Below are 20,804 nucleotides of genomic sequence, written 5' to 3'. Positions count from 1 at the left end.
GTTGTAGATCAACACGTATTCAACATGAAATCGATCTTTGCTTACCCAACGTTGATGTTGATTTCATTTGGGTGAAATAACTCTATACAATTAACACATTTTCTACTTATTTTAAAAATCTCAAACACTTAATACTAAAAGATAAGCCTGTTTACAAAATAATCACACATCACATTCAGTTAACATTGCTTTAATATTTACAAAATACAGTTACAAATAGCCTACATCGTTAGAGCATACAAACCTTCTATACAAGATAACATAGAAAAGGCATTTACACTCAAATACACACAAAGAGGTATACAAGTTAATTATTAGCTATTATAAATAGTCTCAAGCTACAAATTAAAAGCAATATTTACTCAAGTATAAAATTGGTCATGTTCTTTTGTACCAAATGTGTTATTTTTATTGGAGCACAAAAGGAGATGTAAGGCAGAACATCAAGAGACTGACAGCCTGAGTCAGAATTCACTATCACTAGACTATACGACTCTCTCCTTTTGTGTTCAACAAAAATAAAGACATATGGATCAGTAGATGATTTATAAAGAAATCTTACCCTTGAAAATGGAGGACAGAAGAATATAGACGATGAATTGGTTTTCCTTTGCAATTAAAATGTAAGTTCCTTGCTCTTGTAACAGGAATGTAAACTCATCAGGGGTGAAAAGGGTGACAAAGATGTAACCCACAATTTCAATACAATGGACAATAAAATATATATTTTTAATTACTTTTTTAATTTCAAGGTTTATGAATATTTAAATTTATTTCATAATTATTATTGACATTTATATCAAAATTAAAATATTTCATCTTTATCTAAATGTAAACCAGTGTCAATTCATGTAGTGCCCCAATGATTTAACGGATTCACTCCTGTAATTGGATAAATGCGAATGTCACTCCTGAAAATTTGCAGTGCAGGTGGTTCTCTAGCAGCATAAAAATAAAACTGAATACAGAAAGCAATGTGCATATTTATTATAATATTGCTCATTTATTATAAGTCTATAGCCCCCAGCTGTTAGAATAGCGACTCAATTATGCACATGCTGTATTGTATCTGGTATTATTGTAGTGAAACTGAGCAACTGACAGTGGAAGGTGTAGACAATATTTCAGTGAAGTCATCAATGTTTTAGGAGCTGAAAACTTAGTTCCTTTCTCTCTCAAAAACACAACACAACAGTTACACCTTTTAAATTTCAGAGTGTCTATTTACATAAAGTGCAAATAGCGTCCCTTGTTGGCAAACGCTATTTACACTAGCTTTTGGGCCACTCAAGTTTTAAAAAAGAAGCACAGAAGGCAACGTCTTCAGTGACACAGCAGTAGCGAGTAGGGAGTTCTGGCTTTTGATGCAGGTTCAAATCTGCCTTTTGCTAAGCTCACATTTATTTTCAATAAGAATGAAAATAATGTTCTAAAAGCGGAACTAAACTGAACAAGTGTTTAATAATATTAAAAATGTTTATTGGGTAGGGTTAGGAGAAGGTGTAGGGAGGGTTTTATTCTACCAATAAGGCAGCATCCATTTAATCATTTTAATAAATACAATCATTTACACTCTATATTATTGCATCCTGTTAATGTACAAAAATACTGAGGTGCAAATAATATCTGTCAATATTAAGTAGGCCTATAGATAGCATCTATTTACTCTTATTGCAAATAACTGATACTTTACATGGTGTAAATAGAATCTATCACTATTTTCACCTAGTGTAAGAAAATGTGCTATTGTCACTTAGTGCAAATAGCTGCTGCCTTTAATTTTTTTCATTGCAGGTGCACTAAACCTATTCTACAAATCACAAATTAAGAAACTCATAGGCTCAATTTTTTTGTAGATCAGTAAAACTTTGGCCAATCATGCACATTTCTTTGTGTATGATTTTGTGAATCACCTACACTGTTTGGCTATTCTCATGTGGTAACATTAAAGAAATATTAAGTGCTAGCTAAAAACAAACAAACAAACAAACAAAAACAGTTTGTAATAAAAAAAAAATCATACATAAAAGAGACTTGTATCCCTTTAATATAGACTAAAATACTGAATGTCAAATAGTAGCATTTATAATAAATATTTAGCTACTGTTCATTTCTTGCCAAAACCATACTTCTACAGTGCATGTAATTTCGGGGTGGTGCAGTGTTGATTACTGATTGATTAATAATGACAAGATCAGATTGTCAGATTGTATATCTTTACATTTTGAATATATTTGTTAAAATTTGAATTCATGTTAATAAAAAAGATACTGCAAAGTGTGACATCATATCAGGATTGTTACAGTGTCTGAAGAACACGGCTTAAATGTGAGCATATGAATTTCTTAATTTGTGAAATAGGATTTGTGCACCCCCAATGAAGAATTTGAAAAGGTGTAACAGCTGTTTTTGTAACTGGAGAAAAAAAGGTTGCAACTTTTAAAAATCCTTTCAAATTTTTAAATAAAAAAATAAAAAAATAAATAATTTACTGATGTATGACTATTCTTTAAAATTAGAAATCCCACTATCACAGGTGCTCAGTTTTGCTATAATAATACCCGCACAGAACATGGTAGTAATCAGCCATCCATTTAAAAGCAGAGGTCTTTGTGGTGTACTGTTGGTACATCTGTCCAGGCCAACATCTGATGTCCTGATGCCTTCAACTGGGGATCCCTGAGAACCTGCAATAGAAATAGTACAACTCAAAATCATACATCCCCATTACAAAGTATCTCATCTGGTAACACAAATTATCATTCCAGGTTTAGTTTAGGTTTAGCTCAATATACAATATTTGTGGCATGATAATGCCCAAAAGAAATTATTTCAATTCGCCCCTCTGAATATTCCTCTAATGTGGCATTTTGTGAGAAGACCAATGACCTTGTCACGTCTTCTTTTACATTGTAATTTTCATATAAGAGAAATAATTAATGCAAAATATGAAACATCCATGCATTTACAAACCTCATTTGGATAAATACAATGGTGGAAAACTTGAATCAGTGTTACACAGGAAAGCCTGTCAGTGATGTGTTGTAAAGTAAAAGGAAAAACACGAATAACACTGTAAAATAATAAAGTCATTATATTATGTTTTTAAAAGATCTTGTTAATTTTGTTTAATAATATGACCAATATTAATAGCAGTAATAGTAGTAGTATATAAATGCTAGAAAAATTTCACCATGAGCTGTTTGCATGTAAATGAACATAATGGGAACAGAAAGTAAAAAACAGCTCCATCTGAAACTTTTCAATCAAATCAAAGGAGTACAAGCTCCTGTTCTAAAATTATAGTACACAAGACACACAAATGAGAGGTACAGTCTCTCCCTAATCTTACAAAATAACAGTCATCCTGACAAACACATGTATGAAGACTAGAGTTGGAATAAAACACCCCTCCTAATCCTCACATATCATATAAAGTATTTCCCCTCCTCAAGTCCATATTGTCCTTTCATCTTCAGGAAGCCATCTTTTAGCCTCCATGCAGTGGTTGGGTAGAGCTACATTAGGTTAGGACAGCCTTAAGAAGTTATTTCATGTGACTCATAGAAATTATGTCAGTTATGTCATATGGGTAGGGGTAAGTATCGTTACAGTTCTAACTGTTACTTATTGATCGGGTACTTCAACGGTATTCTTATCGGTTCTTTTTATAATATACAAATTAAGAACATAATTAACATTGCTTTATAGATGAAATCAACTGAAGATAAAAGACATTAAATCTCTCAAGATCTCAGCAGAGGAAAACAAGAAATATTTTATGTAATTTTAATTATCTAGAAAAAGCATTTTGATTTAACAATTTCTAGATATTTGGAATATAAACAATACGAAAATATTAAATAAGAAAATCATTTTTTGTAGCGCAGGACATTTTTAAATATATCTCCGATTGTGTTTGTCTAAAAGAAGAAAGTCATATACATCTAGGATGGCTTGAGGGTGAGTAAATCATGGGATAATTTTCATTTTTGGGTGAACTAACCCTTTAAGGTCTTTTTTTTTAATCTTTGGTTGATTTCATCTAAGGCTGTGGCTGGAAGTTTTTCACTTTTTCTGTTGTTGTTTCTTTCCTTCAGTAATTCTGCTCGTTAACAGCAGGACTGGTTTACGTCACGTGACAAGCTGTCACAGAAACGGCCTCTGTGGCTCCCTCTGATCGCCACCTGAGGGTGCCGTCACCGGAATACTGACTGTTCTCTGAACTACAAATCCCACATCACGTATCTGGGCTGATTACCCACCACCTGTTATGCATTATCTGGACTATTTAAGACTCCATTACCCCATCATGCTTCGCGAAGTCTTGTTTTGCCGAGCATACATTTCTGAGCGTTTACCCTGTCTATTGATACCCTGTGTTTGACCTTGGACTGCCTACTCTCTCTGATTCCTGTCTGCCGCCTGCCTTGTCTATTACTGCCTGTCTCACGGATTACCCTGTTCAGCCTGCCGCCTGCCCTGACTTTCTGCCTGGTATTGTTATTGATTTCTGTCTTGCCTGCGTTACACCTGTTGCTGTTGTCTGACCATTGCCTGTACGACTACGATTGTGAATAAAGCTGCATATGGATCTCCCCGAGTCTGCTGCCTCGTTACAGAAGACTTCGCCAGATCTCGATCCAGCAGCCATGCATCGGTTGTCAACTGAACTGTCCACCCAGGCCAGTGTACTGGCAGTCCACCAGCAGCAACTCACACGTTTAACCTCTGTTACCGAGGAGTTGGTAAAGACGCTGCAGAGCATGCGGATGACGCATGCCGAGTCTAGTCCGCCATTAACCACGCCGCTTGCTGCAGCGGTCACTGCTTCCAATGCCACCAGCAGCCTAGCCTTTCCTGACAAATATGATGGCTCGCCAGCGAGGTGCAAGGGTTTTCTCCTCCAGTGTTCACTCTTCCTGTCGCAGCAACCAACGCTCTATCCCACCGATGAGAGTCACATCGCCTTCATATGCTCACTCCTTACTGAAAAGGCTCTCGAATGGGCAACCACCGTTTGGGTGAACGGCCAACCATCATATGCCTCCCTCGATTCCTTTCTACAATGTTTCCGTCAGGTGTTTGAACACGCCGAAGGAGGTAAGGAGGCTGGCGAGCTTCTCCTGGCTCTGCGCCAGGGTACACAAACTGCCGCTGAGTATGCTTTAACATTTCGCACCCTGGCTGCGCAAACCTCGTGGGTTGAGGACACACTTAAACTCTTGTTCCGTAAAGGATTAAATATGGATTTACAGTCTGAACTGGCTTGCCGGGATGAGGGGAAATCTTTAAATGAATTCATCGACCTCGCTATACGCATTGACAATCTCATCCGAGCTAGACGACCTGTCAGAGTTCAAACACCCACCTCAGCATCAACATTCCCTGTCGCTGAACCTGAACCCATGCAGATCGGTGCCACTCACCTGTCGCTGGAGGAAAGAGACAGACGGATGCGGCAACGCCTGTGCCTCTACTGTGGTCAGCCCGGCCATATGCGCGCTTCCTGCCCCACGCGACCCACCAGTCGCGGCGCCACGGCGGTGAGTTCACCCTCCAATGCATCCAATATCAAAATTGCAGCAACTTTGGTATACCACGAGCATATAATCCAGACTGAGGCCATGATTGATTCTGGTGCGGCTAGGCAATTTCATGGACTTAAGTTTCGCACAGGCTCACAACATTCTGCTAATCCCCTGTGATTCTGTTTTGTCAGTGGCCGCGCTGGACAGGCGCCCCCTAGGGACCGGTAAGGTGCGCTACACCTCTGATGACATCACACTGCAAATCGGATCTCTGCATAAAGAATTACTTCGTTTCTTCCTAATAAAGTATCCTCAGCATCCTCTCATCCTTGGTTCCCCCTGGCTCAGAGAACACAACCCACAAATCTCATGGGCCGACAATCAAATCACTCAGTGGTCAACTACCTGCCTTCAGACCTGTATCCAAGCACCCAGCCGTCCTGAAACCAACTCACCTGTGCTGTCCCAGAACAAGTTACCTGCCGAGTACCATGACCTCATTGAAGTTTGTAGTAAGACCAGGGCTGCCCAACTTCCTCCTCACCGTGATAATGACTGTGCTATCGACCTGCTGCCAGGCGCTACGCCCCCCAGGGGACGCATATTCCCGCTCTCACAACCTGAATCAGAGGCCATGAAAAAATACATTGAGGAGGAATTAGCCAAGGGGTTCATACAGCCGTCCACATCACCAGCTTCAGCAGGGTTCTTCTTCGTAAAAAAAAAGGATGGAGCTCTAAGGCCGTGCATTGATTATCGTGGGCTCAACGACATCACTGTGAAGTTCCGCTATCCTCTGCCTTTAGTTCCTGCTGCTTTGGAACAACTGCGTTCTGCACGCTATTTCACCAAACTCGACCTACGCAGCGCTTATAATCTCATCCGCATACGCAAAGGGGACGAATGGAAGACCGCCTTTTCCACCACCACTGGGCACTACGAGTACCGGGTTATGCCCTTCGGGCTGGTCAACAGTCCCTCTATCTTCCAGGCTTTCATCAATGAGGTCTTCTGTGACATGCTGAACAGATGGGTAATCGTCTACATGGACGACATTCTCGTATACTCAAACTCCTACTCTGAACACGTCCAGCAGGTACGAGCTGTGCTCCAGCGTCTTATGGATCATCAACTCTATGTTAAACTGGAAAAATGTGAATTCCACCAGACATCCACGTCCTTTCTGGGATATATCATCAGTGCGGAGGGAGTTGCTATGGACGATGTCAAAGTTCAGGCAGTGTTGAAGTGGCCGTTGCCCACTACAGTAAAAGAGCTGCAGCGTTTCCTGGGTTTCGCTAATTTCTATAGAAGATTCATCCGAAATTTCAGCCTGGTAGCAGCCCCTCTCACGTCGATGCTAAAGAAAACTCGTATCAGACTGGAATGGACACAAGCCGCATCTGAGGCGTTCCAAAGGTTAAAAGAACTGTTTACCTCTGCGCCCATTCTGCGTCACCCAGATCCTGAAAAGGAATTCATTGTGGAGGTGGATGCTTCTAGCACTGGTATTGGAGCTATACTATCACAGAGACAAGGCAGTCCTCCCAAGTTATTTCCCTGTGCTTTCTACTCACGTAAACTTACCCCTCCAGAACAGAATTACGATGTCGGGAACCGTGAACTGTTGGCCATGAAGGCGGCCATGGAGCACTGGCGGCACTAGCTGGAGGGAAGTAAGCATCCCTTCACCGTCCTGACAGACCACCGCAACTTGGAGTACCTGAGGTCGGCCAAGCGCCTCAATCATCGTCAAGCCAGATGGGCCCTGTTTTTCACTCGGTTTCAATTCAATGTTACTTACCGACCTGGCACCAAGAACACAAAGGCTGACGCTCTGTCACGGCAGTTTGAATCCAGTCTCACCCCACCATCATGTGAACCCATTCTACCCTCTACAATTGTGCTCGCACCTGTACTGTGGGATGTCATGTCCGAGATAACTGAGGCTCAACGGGAGGAGCCTTCTCCGGCAGAGTGTCCAGCTTCACTCACTTATGTTCCTGCTGCTCTCCATCAGCGAGTGATTCAGGAGGTTCATAATTCACCCAGTGCAGGACATCCAGGCATAGCCACGACCACACAACTTGTAACCAACCGTTTCTGGTGGCCAACCCTGTCTTCTGACATCATCACTTACATTCGGAACTGCACCACCTGTCAAACCACGAAAACCCTCCGGCACTCGCCAGCAGGCCTTCTTCAACCTCTACCGATTCCACAGTGCCCTTGGTCACACATTGCCATAGACTTCATCACCGACCTACCCAATTCCCAGGGACATACCACCATACTCACTGTGATCGATCACTTTTCCAAGGCCTGCCGTTTCATTCCCCTGTCCAAACTGCCCACTGCCATGGAAACCGCTGAACTCCTCTGTAATTATGTCTTTCGTTTCTACGGCCTGCCCGAGGATATAGTTTCTGACCGCGGACCTCAGTTCACCTCCAGACTCTGGTCCTCATTCTTCCAGAGGCTCAACGTCAATATCAGCCTCACCTCTGGGTACCATCCACAGTCCAACGGGCAAGCTGAGAGGCTCAATCAAGAACTCATTCGGTATTTACGCTCCTACTGTCACCAGAACCAGTCGGATTGGAGTAGATATCTGTTCTGGGCCGAATACGCTCAAAACTCACTTCACAAACCTGCCACTGGCGTCACCCCATTCAAGTGCATCCTAGGCTTTCAACCTCCTTTCTTCCCATGGACCGGGGAACCCACTGACTTACCTGCTGTGGATCATTGGCTACAACGTAGCGAGGAGGTTTGGAATGAGGCTCACGTTCACCTGCAGAGGGCAGTACGGCGAACCAAGGAACAGGCCGATCATGGTCGCCGACCGCCACCTGACTACAGACCTGGCCAGATGGTTTGGCTCTCAACCCGGGATCTTCGTCTCCGTCTACCCTGCAAAAAACTTAGTCCCAGGTACGTGGGTCCATTCAAAATCTCAAGACAAATTACTCCAGTTTCTTACCGTTTAGACTTACCACCTGAATATCGTATCTCACCCACCTTCCATGTTTCTTTGCTCAAGCCCGCAGGTGGTTCGAGAGGAGGTGAGAACCTAGAGGGACCGGTGACCAGAGACCCCCTCCTATCATCGTTGAGGGCGAGGAGGCCTATCAAGTCAACGAACTCCTAGATTCCAGACGCCGGGGTCGTGTTCTGCAGTATTTGGTCGATTGGGAGGGGTTTGGCCGGGAGGAGAGGTCCTGGGTCAATGCTGACGACATACTTGATCCAAATCTCATCACGGATTTCCACAGGACCCATCCGGAGCGTCCGGCCCCCCGGCCTCGTGGAAGACCTCGGCGTCGCCAGGCTCCTCGCTTCAGGAGCCGCTCGCAGGGAGGGGGCTCTGTCACAGAAACGGCCTCTGTGGCTCCCTCTGATCACCACCTGAGGGCGCCGTCACCGGAATACTGACTGTTCTCTGAACTACAAATCCCACACCACGTATCTGGGCTGATTACCCACCACCTGTTATGCATTATCTGGACTATTTAAGACTCCATTACCCCATCATGCTTCGCGAAGTCTTGTTTTGCCGAGCATACATTTCTGAGCGTTTACCCTGTCTATTGATACCCTGTGTTTGACCTTGGACTGCCTACTCTCTCTGATTCCTGTCTGCCGCCTGCCTTGTCTATTACTGCCTGTCTCACGGATTACCCTGTTCAGCCTGCCGCCTGCCCTGACTTTCTGCCTGGTATTGTTATTGATTTCTGTCTTGCCTGCGTTACACCTGTTGCTGTTGTCTGACCATTGCCTGTACGACTACGATTGTGAATAAAGCTGCATATGGATCTCCCCGAGTCTGCTGCCTCGTTACACAAGCATTGATAATGACACAAGAGTGGGTAACTTCTGTCCACCTCGTCTATAGGCAAGGACTAAAATAGAGAAATTTCATATGAATTAAGATTGATTCTGGAATAAAAATGTTTTTTTTTTTTAAATCAGAAACAAATTGCGATAGGTGAATCGATTTTTTCCCCCAGCCCTAACATCTATATAGCAATAATGAATAGTGCGTGTAATTTCTCCAGTACCGACGGCAGAACCAATATTGTTCAAGCTTATCGATACTCTGGTCTTTCATAATTTAGCCCCGGGGCCTGTTTAATACCATGTTTCGGTACCCATCCCTACATATGGGTGAGTTCATAAGGATGAAAGCTTGAGTCAGTCTCTTGATTTGTGACTGTGCAGCTATTGTGAAACTCACCATCTTCATGTATCAAGTGTGAATGGCATCTTGTCCTGAAGAATCACAGCTCCAAACGCTAGAGATTACATCTCATCTGGTAACAAGAGTACAGCCATAACTGTAAGAACTCTAATGATATCTTTACCCCCTGATATTGCATTGATGATATAAATTCAAACACATTAGAGGCTAAGAGTATGAGCAATGAGTAAGCTGCCCAGATTTCTGTCGAAAATAACTTACTTGCCTAAAGTTGTCGACCCCCAATCAGCATTTATAAGTAAAAAGTATTTAAGAATATATCATTAAAAAATGCATGCACGTATTCAAATAAATAAATACCTTTGAGTGGAACAGTATGGCGTCTGTCACTGGCAAACATAACTACAAATAGACAGAGAAATACAATAAAATAGATTAATGACCATGATATCCTGTTATCATAATAGTTAAATAAATGATTATAACTACAAGCATTATAACATTTTACTTGTCACGTATGTTACCTCTTTTAGCTGATTATTTAGCCTACAGGCCTTTCAAGAACAACCTCACTGAAACAACCTGGGGTTAATGATTTTAAAATGTGAGACTTCTTTCAAAGACATGTAAAAATCTTACAGACCCACAACTTTTCAACAGTAGTGTAGTGAATGATTGAGGTTTTGCTTACAATAGTCATCTGGTTCATGGCCTTTGACAGGAGGTCGCTCAGCTCTGCTGGGGTGCAGTAGGCCATCCTCATGGAAGGATCTAGGAACATAACATTCAATTTGTCACAGAGCCAACCACATTTATTACAGGTTTATTACAAGGAACCAAGCTAGAGCAGAGGTGGAAAGAATAAAATACATAATATTAAAAAATAATTTCTTAAGTTAACAGAATTTATATTTTTAGTATTAGAATTCACTATTGTACATACAGTGTCACTTACGTTTGGATGTCAAAGCCTTCTTAACTAATGCATTAAAAATAATTTTACAAAAGAAAACTGCAGATGCATGGTGATATAGGTAAAATATATTGTGAAATAAATGCATTTTAAAGTATTTAATGAGCTTTCTCAGTTCACCTGTGTTTCCTCCAGAAATGCTGCAAACTTTGGAATTTACCCTTTGTTGGAGGGGGTTTTCTGTCGTCCCTGAAATTACAGAACAATTTTTATCAACATTTGTTTACCATTAGAGATCAAACCGTGTTTGAAATAGTTTCAGCTAATATTCGCGCTCATGTAACTTAAGTGAGGTCACCGATTAACGGTACAGCCAGCGCATACTTTTAGGTTAAATAAATAAGTAAGTTTACCATCATTCGTTGATAATATGCCAGCAAAACGTTAACAAAGCTATCAAAACATCTCATCTACACATAAAGATGAGATTAAAAGCCCAAACTTTCATTAAACAAGGGCTCAAAATATAGAGTTAGCCAACCGCTTCTGAAAACGGTTGAGATGCAAACGGACTTTTTCAAAGACACTAAGGCTGCGTCCGAAATCGCATACTTCCCTACTATATAGTATGCGAAAAACAGTATGCGAGGCGAGTAGTATGTCCGAATTCATAGTATTCGAAAAACAGTAGGCGAGAAGTACCCGGATGACCTACTGCTTCCGCCCGAATTCTGTAGTAGGCATTCGATGGACGCTGCGCTATCCCGTGATGCCACAGGAGAGGATTCTTCATATTCAAAAATGGCGGAAAGCGGCGATATGCAGCTCATTCAAGTCTTTAAGTGCCTCAGGGAAAAACGGTGTTTACTGTGGTTCAATTGCACTTGTTTAACATAATGTAAGTAAACGGCTGACTTATTGAAAGTTTAAACAATGTAATGAGAAGATTAAGAGTTGGCTGTAAAAAGATGTTTACTCATTACTGACAGCACATCAAGCTAACGAACAGGTCGAGATAACATTACATTCACTTGTTATGAGATTAGAAAACTTAACTGACAGCAACATTCAGGCGGCAGTAGTTTATAGGGCTCACAGTTTGTAGTTTTTTTTAGAATATGTATATTATTATCATTGTATTTTGTTAGGTTTTTGCTCCTAATTCGTGCCTCATCCCAGACCTCTTATTTGGCAATTGAATGAGCAATCACTCAGCGCTGAGGGAGAATATAGTCTCATTTTATTGATAAGAAAAGAGAGAATATATAGAAAGAGTACAAGGGGTGTAGTATAGTTTCAGCCAATGAGAAAGAGAATACATCATATAGATCATGGTATAGGAATGTGATACATATAGAAAAACAAGTCTAAATATGGTCATCTATTGGTCAGGTACCCATGAGGTCCCTTAAAATCCCAAGGACCTTCTCCTATTCTGGTGATGCAGAAAAGCAGGGACCATTCCCTGTTTCACATTCACTCCTAGTAGAGCCTTATATGGAAATGGTTCTGGTACATAGAAAACCATATGTTAAAACATAGTATACAACTTTGACAGAGGAAAAAAAGGAGCCTCAGTCCACATACTTTCAATGCTGAGACCAACATAAAATCTATCAATTGCCCCTTTTGGCAATAAAATTGCCACACCCAAGTCTCAGCATTACTTTTCTCATATCCAAATATAATCACTTTCTTTACTTTCAAAATCATAACATTCTTCAGCAAACATTTCCTTCATTTTCCTTCAAAATTACTAACATTTAACAGTTCTATTCATCAAAGCATATTGAGAGGATACAAAGTTGTTCATGGCACGATTAATCAAAGCTCTAATAAATGGAATAATACAACAGATAATAAATGCCATAATTAATAGGATCACACCTATAGGAATCAAAGCAGATACAAGCATTTGTTGCCATCCTGTGAGCCATGCTAAGAACCCACTTTGATTATCAGTAACTTCTCGTTCTTGTAATTCTTGAGCAATTCTAGTCATATTTTTTAAACCCTCTGAAATTAAATGACCATCTGCATCATTTTCAGGGATATAAGTACAACAAGAGGTACCAACAATAACACAAACTCCTCCTCCTGCCACGGTTAATTGATCTAAAACTAGCCTGTTTTGCAGGGCAGTTAAACGGAGCCCTCGGAGTTCCTGTTGAACACCAGCCAATGTGTCTCTTGTAGTATTGATAAATGAAATTAGCTCATATCTTGTAACCTCAACTTCAATTTGAAGACTAGAGACACCTATTCCTGGAAACACTGCTTCAAAGAATCTTTCAGTACCAGTCCAGAGTCGATGTTGCATTGGTACTGGATTATCTCTACTCAAACTACTAGTTGAACTGCGACCAGAGAGGGAGCGTTTCTTTTTCTGTTTTTGTTTTGTCATAACGTGAGGTTTGTGTGGTCTAATAACCATGGAATATTCTTCCAAAGTTACTAGAGCACATCTTCCACTCCAATCTTCTGGAAGAGTAGTGTAGACTTTATGTCCACACAGCCAAAACCAATCTTTGACAGCTCTAGTTCCCCGTGAAGAAGGAGCATATCTGTAGCAATTTTGACCTGGCACAAATGCACAATATTTAGAACACACATCTTGAATAAAAGGATTAGCCCATCCATAAGCAATCATAGTAGATATAGGATGTGGTGTTCTTTTAGAACACTCAGTCATATTAGCTTTTGGATAATGCAAAATACAACTCATACAACAAGACATATTTTCTATCTCACAATGATGGTATGTTCGATTACATTTACTTTTAGGAATTACCCCAGTCTCACTGTTCCAGTTTCTCTTTCCATACATAACAGTGAGTCTGGAATAGAGCCAATTGTTGTCACTTTAGCATGTACTTGTGTTGCAAGCATCATTATTCTACTTTTTCCACAACTCCATATTGCACTTCTATTTGGAGCCATCATTCCAGTAATGCTAACAAAAATAGGGCATTCTAATTCTTCTTCTGTTCTTGGTGATTTAACCTCTACATGTGGTCCAGAAGCACTATGTGGAATTTTGGTGCAAACATAACAGTCACCTGTTTTTCCTTCAGATTTGGCAGTGTAGTTGGCTAATCTCCACCACATGTTAGCTGCGAAGGCATGTGGTTCTTCTTCATAATGTACCCAAGTTTCATTACCAGTGCTAACAGCAGCTTGTATGTGAATAAACACATTTGTCAGCACAACCAGGTAAAATATCAATTTAGCAATCATGGCTAGAGAGCTTCAATGATAATTATTGCTGGTTTTAGATCTCTAGCAATCTCTTTCTTCTTCTCCTCGTTGAACGTCTTGGTTCACCTTCCTTCGGATCTTTCCTTGGCTCACTGGCTTCCTTCTCCTCATTGACCAGAACGTTCCCCTGGGATGGAGCTGCTTTCAGTCGACTGGCATGGATCCACTGCGGCTGGAAGTCAGTCAGCACTCCTGTTCTCGTCACAGCAATCACCGTGGCGGGCCCCAGATATTTCGGCTCACCCAGTTTTGTGGGCTTCAGACACTTAATCAGCACCTGTTGTCCTGGAACGAAAGGATGAGTGGGTTTTTCTGCAGGAAGAGGGAGAGAGAGAGACACATCACCATTGATGCTATTCAAAGTTTTAATTAGGGAATCCACATAATCCGTGATGATCACCTCCGTGTCACCTGTGGAAAAATTGCCAGCGCGACCTCTGACCCATGGGGTCGGGAAAGGTCTACCCATAAGGATTTCAAACGGAGACATCTTTGTTGTTGCTGATGGTGACATTCTAATTTCTGTCAATACGGCAGGCAGCAGATCAACCCAATTTCTGCCTGTATCAAGACACGCTTTATTAAGACGATCTTTGATAACCCTATTCATGTTCTCAACTTGTCCACTAGATGGAGCATGAAATGGTATATGTAATCTCCAGGTAATATTAAGCTCTTTGGCTAACAACTGCGTGACTTTGGAAGTGAATGGTGTTCCATTATCACTATCGATAACCATTGGTATACCAAAACGCGGTATAATGTCCTTAGCCAGAACTTTATCTACCGTCTGTGCATTTTCTTTTCCACACGGAAAAGCTTCAGGCCATTTAGAAAATCTGTCAACAATCACAAGCAAATATTTATTATTTACGCAAGGAGGCATATGCGTAAAATCAATTTGCAAGTGTTGGAATGGTAGCTCAGGATGTGGTAAAGCGTCATGTTTAGTTGCCTTGTGCTTGTTAGTTTGAGCACACACCAGACAAGCATCCAAAATCAACAGAGTATTTCTTTGAATATTTGCTATGCAATAAGATCGATTCAACATTTGTATCACTTTCTTTTTTGACACATGTGATACACCATGATAATGTCTACATAGCATAACAATCGCAGATGCAGGTAATGCAAGTCTACCTTGTTTGTCTCTCAAGATTCCAACTTGATCTGGTTTTACTTCATTGTCTGACCAGTAAGTCAAATCAGCTTGCGTAGGGTTAGCTTGTAATATTTTAATGTCCAAATCATTAGTCAATAATGAATTCATCATAGGCACATCTGTGCCCCTTTCGCTTACATGTGGACTTAATATTACTTCTTTAGCAGCCCATTTCGCTACTTCATCTACAAATCTATTTCCTTTGGCTTCATCTGTTTCTCCTGACGTATGTCCTGCTACTTTAATAACAGCGAGTTTTGATGGTTGTTGTGCTGCATTAATGAGCTCCGCTACAATACTATGGTGAGCAATTGGCTTTCCATCTGAGGTTTTAAAATTTCTTTCTTCCCACAATTTAGCAAAATCATGTACTATGCTATACGCATATTTAGAGTCAGTGTATATATTAACACACTGATCTTTTGCCAATTGACAAGCTCTCGTTAAAGCAATTAATTCTGCAACTTGCGCTGACTTGTATGGCAAAGAGTATGCCTCAATTACATGATCAGGTAATTCAACAATAGCATACCCACACAAGTATGCATTATCATTTGGCTTGAAACAGGATCCATCAATATACCAATTCTTCCCCTCCTCCAGGACAGATGCAGAAACATCTGGCCTGCAGGCAGTCGAAATCTGGATTCTGTCCAGGCACTCGTGGTCATCACTCTCAAATTCACCTTGCGTCAGCAACCTGTGCAAATGTACAGTAGGGCCATGAATAACAGAAGTTGGCTTCAAAATCAAATTAGCAGTAGCTAATAATATAGCTTCATAGCCAGAGCGGCGTTGAGCAGTCATATGTTGAGTAGAAATATTACTCATAATGACTCCTACCTGATGAGAAGTATGCACTATCAATTTATGTGATAACACAATTTTTTCAGCATCTTGCACCATGATCGCCGTGGCAGCCACTGCACGCAAACAAGCAGGAAGTCCCCTGGCTACTGAATCAAGAGTTTTAGACAAATAAGCTATGGGACGAAAAGTACCCCATGTTCCTGGGCCAGGATTGCGGCGGCTGTACCCCCACTTTCATGCACGTATAAGTGAAAGTCTTGAGAGTAATTTGGGAGGCCGAGTGCAGGAGGTTTCATGAGGGAGGATTTCAAATGTCTGAATGCTTGATCCATCTCAGCTGTCCATGTAATGTCCTCTGTGTCCCCCAGAGTAGCAGTTCGTAGGATTTTATCATACATGGAACAGTTGGGCACCCATATTTGGCAATAATTAACCAGTCCCAGGAAGCTTTGCATCTGCTTCCGTGTCGATGGGTGCTTGAAAGTAGCAATAGCTTTCACTCTGTCAGCAGACAATTGCACTTTGCCCTGTGACAGTTCATGTCCAAGGTACTCGACCCTCCTCTGTACCCACTGTAGTTTCTCTCTTGATGCCTTGAAACCAGCCTCTGCCAAAATATTGCAGACAATTTTAGAGGCAGCAGCACACATGTCCTCAGTTGCACCAGTGATGAGGATGTCATCTGCATATTGAAGCAGACAGGTGTTTGGAGGAAGTTTGGCATTGTTCAGAGTTGCGTGCACTACAGCAGAGAAAACAGCCGGAGAATCCCTGAACCCTTGTGGGAGTCTTGTCCACGTTAATTGTGAATTTTCCAAGGTAAAAGCAAACAATGGCTGTGTTTGGCGATCAACAGGAATGCTGAAGAAAGCACTCGTGAAGGTTTAGACAAATCAAGGGGCTTCGAATCTCCAGCTTTCTGAGATACAACACGACGAACAGGCGGTGTATCGTAGATGGGGTTTAAGTAATCAACTTCTTCAATCATTTCCTCCTCTGTGATTTCCGCAGGCAGTGTTTTAGTCAAAATAAAACGATAATCTCGTCCCGTCAAATGACTGTAGGCAGTTAACCGTTGCAGCACTGCCACAAATTGATGTGGTGACCTAGCCGGATCAGGCAGATCTTTGCAAATAGCCACTGCCTCCGTAACACTCAGAGGAGTAATTTTGTAACCATCTGGAAGCTGTACAAACGGAAAAACTTCAGTTGTGGACGGCAACTGCGGATACAATCGATTGGTCAAGGGCTTTGGAATTTCAGCAGAAACAACACATTCATATGGGGGAAGAGACGCATCAGGTTTCAGCTGAGACTGAGAGAGAGAGCTGTCTTGTTTTTTCAACTCTGGACCCTTATCCCAATAAGTTTTCATCTTCATCCAAACTTTATACGCATCTTTCATATAATCAATTGGCTATCCTGGGTCACCCCAAGAACCAAAGATCATATCTTTTGCAGCACGCATATCTTCATCTTTAAAAGAACCATCGCGGGGAAACGGATCTAATTGTATTTTCCCTTCTGACCATCCCGCGAGATTAGAGAGATAGGGTTCTGTAAAAAACGCTTTATTATTGCGATTCATGAAATCCCTCGGGGTTTCCCCCATCAACGGTCGACTAATCGTTTCACCCATTTAAAACAGCCAACAAAGATCTCTCCTTTGCTTAAAGAAAAGCCTTACAATTTCAGAGAATGGCCAAACAAAATACAAATTAAAGTCTGCAGCTTTATATTAACCTTTTAGTATTTTTGGCAAAAAGAAAAATTTTAAATTCAGTATTATTCATTCAACCGCCAACAAGGACCTGAGGATATCACCATGAAATGGACTAAGAGAGAGAGAAAAATTTTCAACTCAAACTCATCTATTCCCTTCCCACGTATATAATCCGTGAGGATAACACCAAAAAATGAAAGGGTGATCAATCCTCTTTCACTCTTCCCGCATTTATCAAAATACGAGGATATCCACTTTTAACAAATATGAAAAAAGTGCGGCACAAAAATACAAGGATCAATTTCTCAACAGACAGTAAGATGCATTTAAGCATTTTATTTCTTACCTGTCTGGAGAAATCCCAACGAGCCCCCAAATTGTTAGGTTTTTGTTCCTAATTCGTGCCTCATCCCAGACCTCTTATTTGGCAATTGAATGAGCAATCACTCAGCGCTGAGGGAGAATATAGTCTCATTTTATTGATAAGAAAAGAGACAATATATAGAAAGAGTACAAGGGGTGTAGTATAGTTTCAGCCAATGAAAAAGAGAATACATCATATAGATCATGGTATAGGAATGTGATACATATAGAAAAACAAGTCTAAATATGGTCATCTATTGGTCAGGTACCCATGAGGTCCCTTAAAATCCGAAGGACCTTCTCCTATTCTGGTGATGCAGAAAAGCAGGGACCATTCCCTGTTTCACATTCACTCCTAGTAGAGCCTTATATGGAAATGGTTCTGGTACATAGAAAACCATATGTTAAAACATAGTATACAACTTTGACAGAGGAAAAAAAAGAGCCTCAGTCCACATACTTTCAATGCTGAGACCAACATAAAATCTATCATATTTATTTGTATATATTGTATATAATATTTAGTGTTGTGTATGTCTCTCGCCCTCTCTGTCTACACATTATTTATTTATATATAATGTATTCAAGTTTGTTTATTGATTCATGTCTTTTGTTTCTCGTGTATTTTTATATGCATTCATTTTTAACAATAAATTATTTAATTTCGTTGCTTCAAATCAGCCTCTGTCGTGATATTAACAGATGTATTTTTATTCTGAGGTAAAATTTCCTAGCTAAATACGTTAGGTGATTATACTTTGACATATTTAACAAGCTGTTGAAGAAAGCTGTTGATCTGCGAGCAGCTGACCGACGCCTCCTTTGAGCTGTTGATTGAATCGACATTAAAACACTGATGGAAGCGGTAAGCATTAATAAAAAACATTGCTGATGAAAGCGGAGTAGAGCAGGCCCTTTAAATGTTCGCGCTGTTGTGACGACGCATGACATGTGACAACATTAACATGGCGGATGTAGTACGTCCGAATTCCATTCATACTACCTATATTCATACTATATAGTACGTACTGTTTTAACGGTCGGGAAGTACGTTCAAATTCAAATGTAGTACCTACTCATGTAGTATGCGATTTCGGACGCAGCCAAATCATTTCTTTTAAGTAAATATTCAACAGAAGGGTGTCAGTTACACTTAAGAAAAGTGTCAGGAACAGTTTTATATATTATGTGTGTGATTTTGTGGACTAAACTTACCTAAAATCAGTGAAAACAACAGCGAGACGGAGGCTTGCTGCTTGACGTTTCCCCGTTTCCATGGCAACTCAGATCCGCTACAGCATTTGAAAGCGATTCGAACGTTCAACGCGCACACGCATTAAAACACGTCACAGTCATGCAGCATTTACAAACATAAACATATAGAATTATAACATTACATACAATTATTAAATCATGAATTTAAAATGCATTTTGTAGTTCTATCGACCCATTGTGCAAAATGAGAAAGTGAAACTTTAAAAGAACTTCTTTATATTTTTGGAAAACGTGCTTGGAGTATTTTTATACCAACACTTTACTTTTGTATATATATATATATATATATATATATATATATATATATATATATATATATATATATATATATATATATATATATATATATATATAAAGACAGTTTTTTGTGCTTTTCAGATTCTCTTTAACTGTAAAAAAATAAATAAAATAAATGTACAATATATTAGATTTTTTCATGTCCACTACAATGGGCACCAGGACGGAAACAACAACAACAACAACAACAACAACAACAACAACAACAACAACAAAATCATATTTTAACCATACAGTATTATGAGCTAGAGTTCAAACACAGTACGTGAACTAGCGTTGACGATTTTGAACTTAACACATACTGAAACAATGAGCAATGGCAATCAGAATGAAAAAATTTAAGATAGGATGGAGTCTCAAAAAACATTTTGATTCTTTTTGTTGGTCGAGTGGGTGAATTGAAGTATATTACTTGCTGGTTTTGATAAATATGTGTTTGTGTGATTGATTGCATATAGCATCCAGGCATCAGTGTGTGTGTGTGTGTGTGTGTGTGTTACTTTGTGTACACTCATAGTCATTTCACATTCGTTGTTTCACAATATTGTCTCTTGTTAAAAACTATACATAACATGATTCATGAATAGGCTATATTTTTTTAAATATATTTTTACATATGTACACAGGCCTATTTATGCATGTAACATGAAGATCAATTTTTAAGCTTTATGTTCTATGCATTTTTACATTCTTAAAATATAAACAGTATACATACATATATATATATATATATATATATATATATATATATATATATATATAAAAAATAAGAGACCACTTAATATTGATTTCTGAACTTGGAGTGGTCTCTTATGAGAATGTTTTCGCTCAACATTATGAGAACATCAGTCAAGTACAAATAACATGGTAAAGACGTTCCAAGAACGTTGATGAGAACGTTTTCACTCAACATTATGAGAACATCAGTCAAGCACAAATAACATCAGTCAAGCACAAATAACGTGATAAAGACATTCCAAGAACGTTGTTATGAGAATGTTTTTGCTCAACATTATGAGAACATCAGTCAAGTACAAATAACGTGATAAAGACGTTCCAAGAACATTGTTATGAGAACGTTTTCGCTCTACATTATGAGATCAGTCAAGCACAAATAACATCAGTCAAGCACAAATAACGTGATAAAGACGTTCCAAGAACGTTGTTATGAGAATGTTTTTGCTCAACATTATGAGAACATCAGTCAAGCACAAATAATGTGATAAAGACGTTCCAAGAACGTTGTTATGAGAATGTTTTTGCTCAACATT

At 40.0% G+C, this 20,804-nt stretch overlaps 1 long non-coding RNA gene across 1 annotated transcript; it reads right to left on the bottom strand.

Annotated features, from left to right (window-relative positions):
• Window positions 1–963: 963 nt before the first annotated feature.
• LOC125267369 lies at window positions 964–3,043 on the bottom strand. The gene is made up of 2 exons (XR_007184661.1): window positions 2,974–3,043; window positions 964–2,687 (listed from the first exon to the last, which is right to left on the bottom strand). It is a non-coding gene; the product is annotated as an uncharacterized LOC125267369 (long non-coding RNA).
• Window positions 3,044–20,804: the final 17,761 nt, after the last annotated feature.

This window comes from Megalobrama amblycephala, linkage group LG1 (assembly GCF_018812025.1).
Source record: "Megalobrama amblycephala isolate DHTTF-2021 linkage group LG1, ASM1881202v1, whole genome shotgun sequence".
NCBI lineage: Eukaryota > Metazoa > Chordata > Actinopteri > Cypriniformes > Xenocyprididae > Megalobrama > Megalobrama amblycephala.
This window is presented reverse-complemented; position numbering and strand designations above follow the sequence as displayed.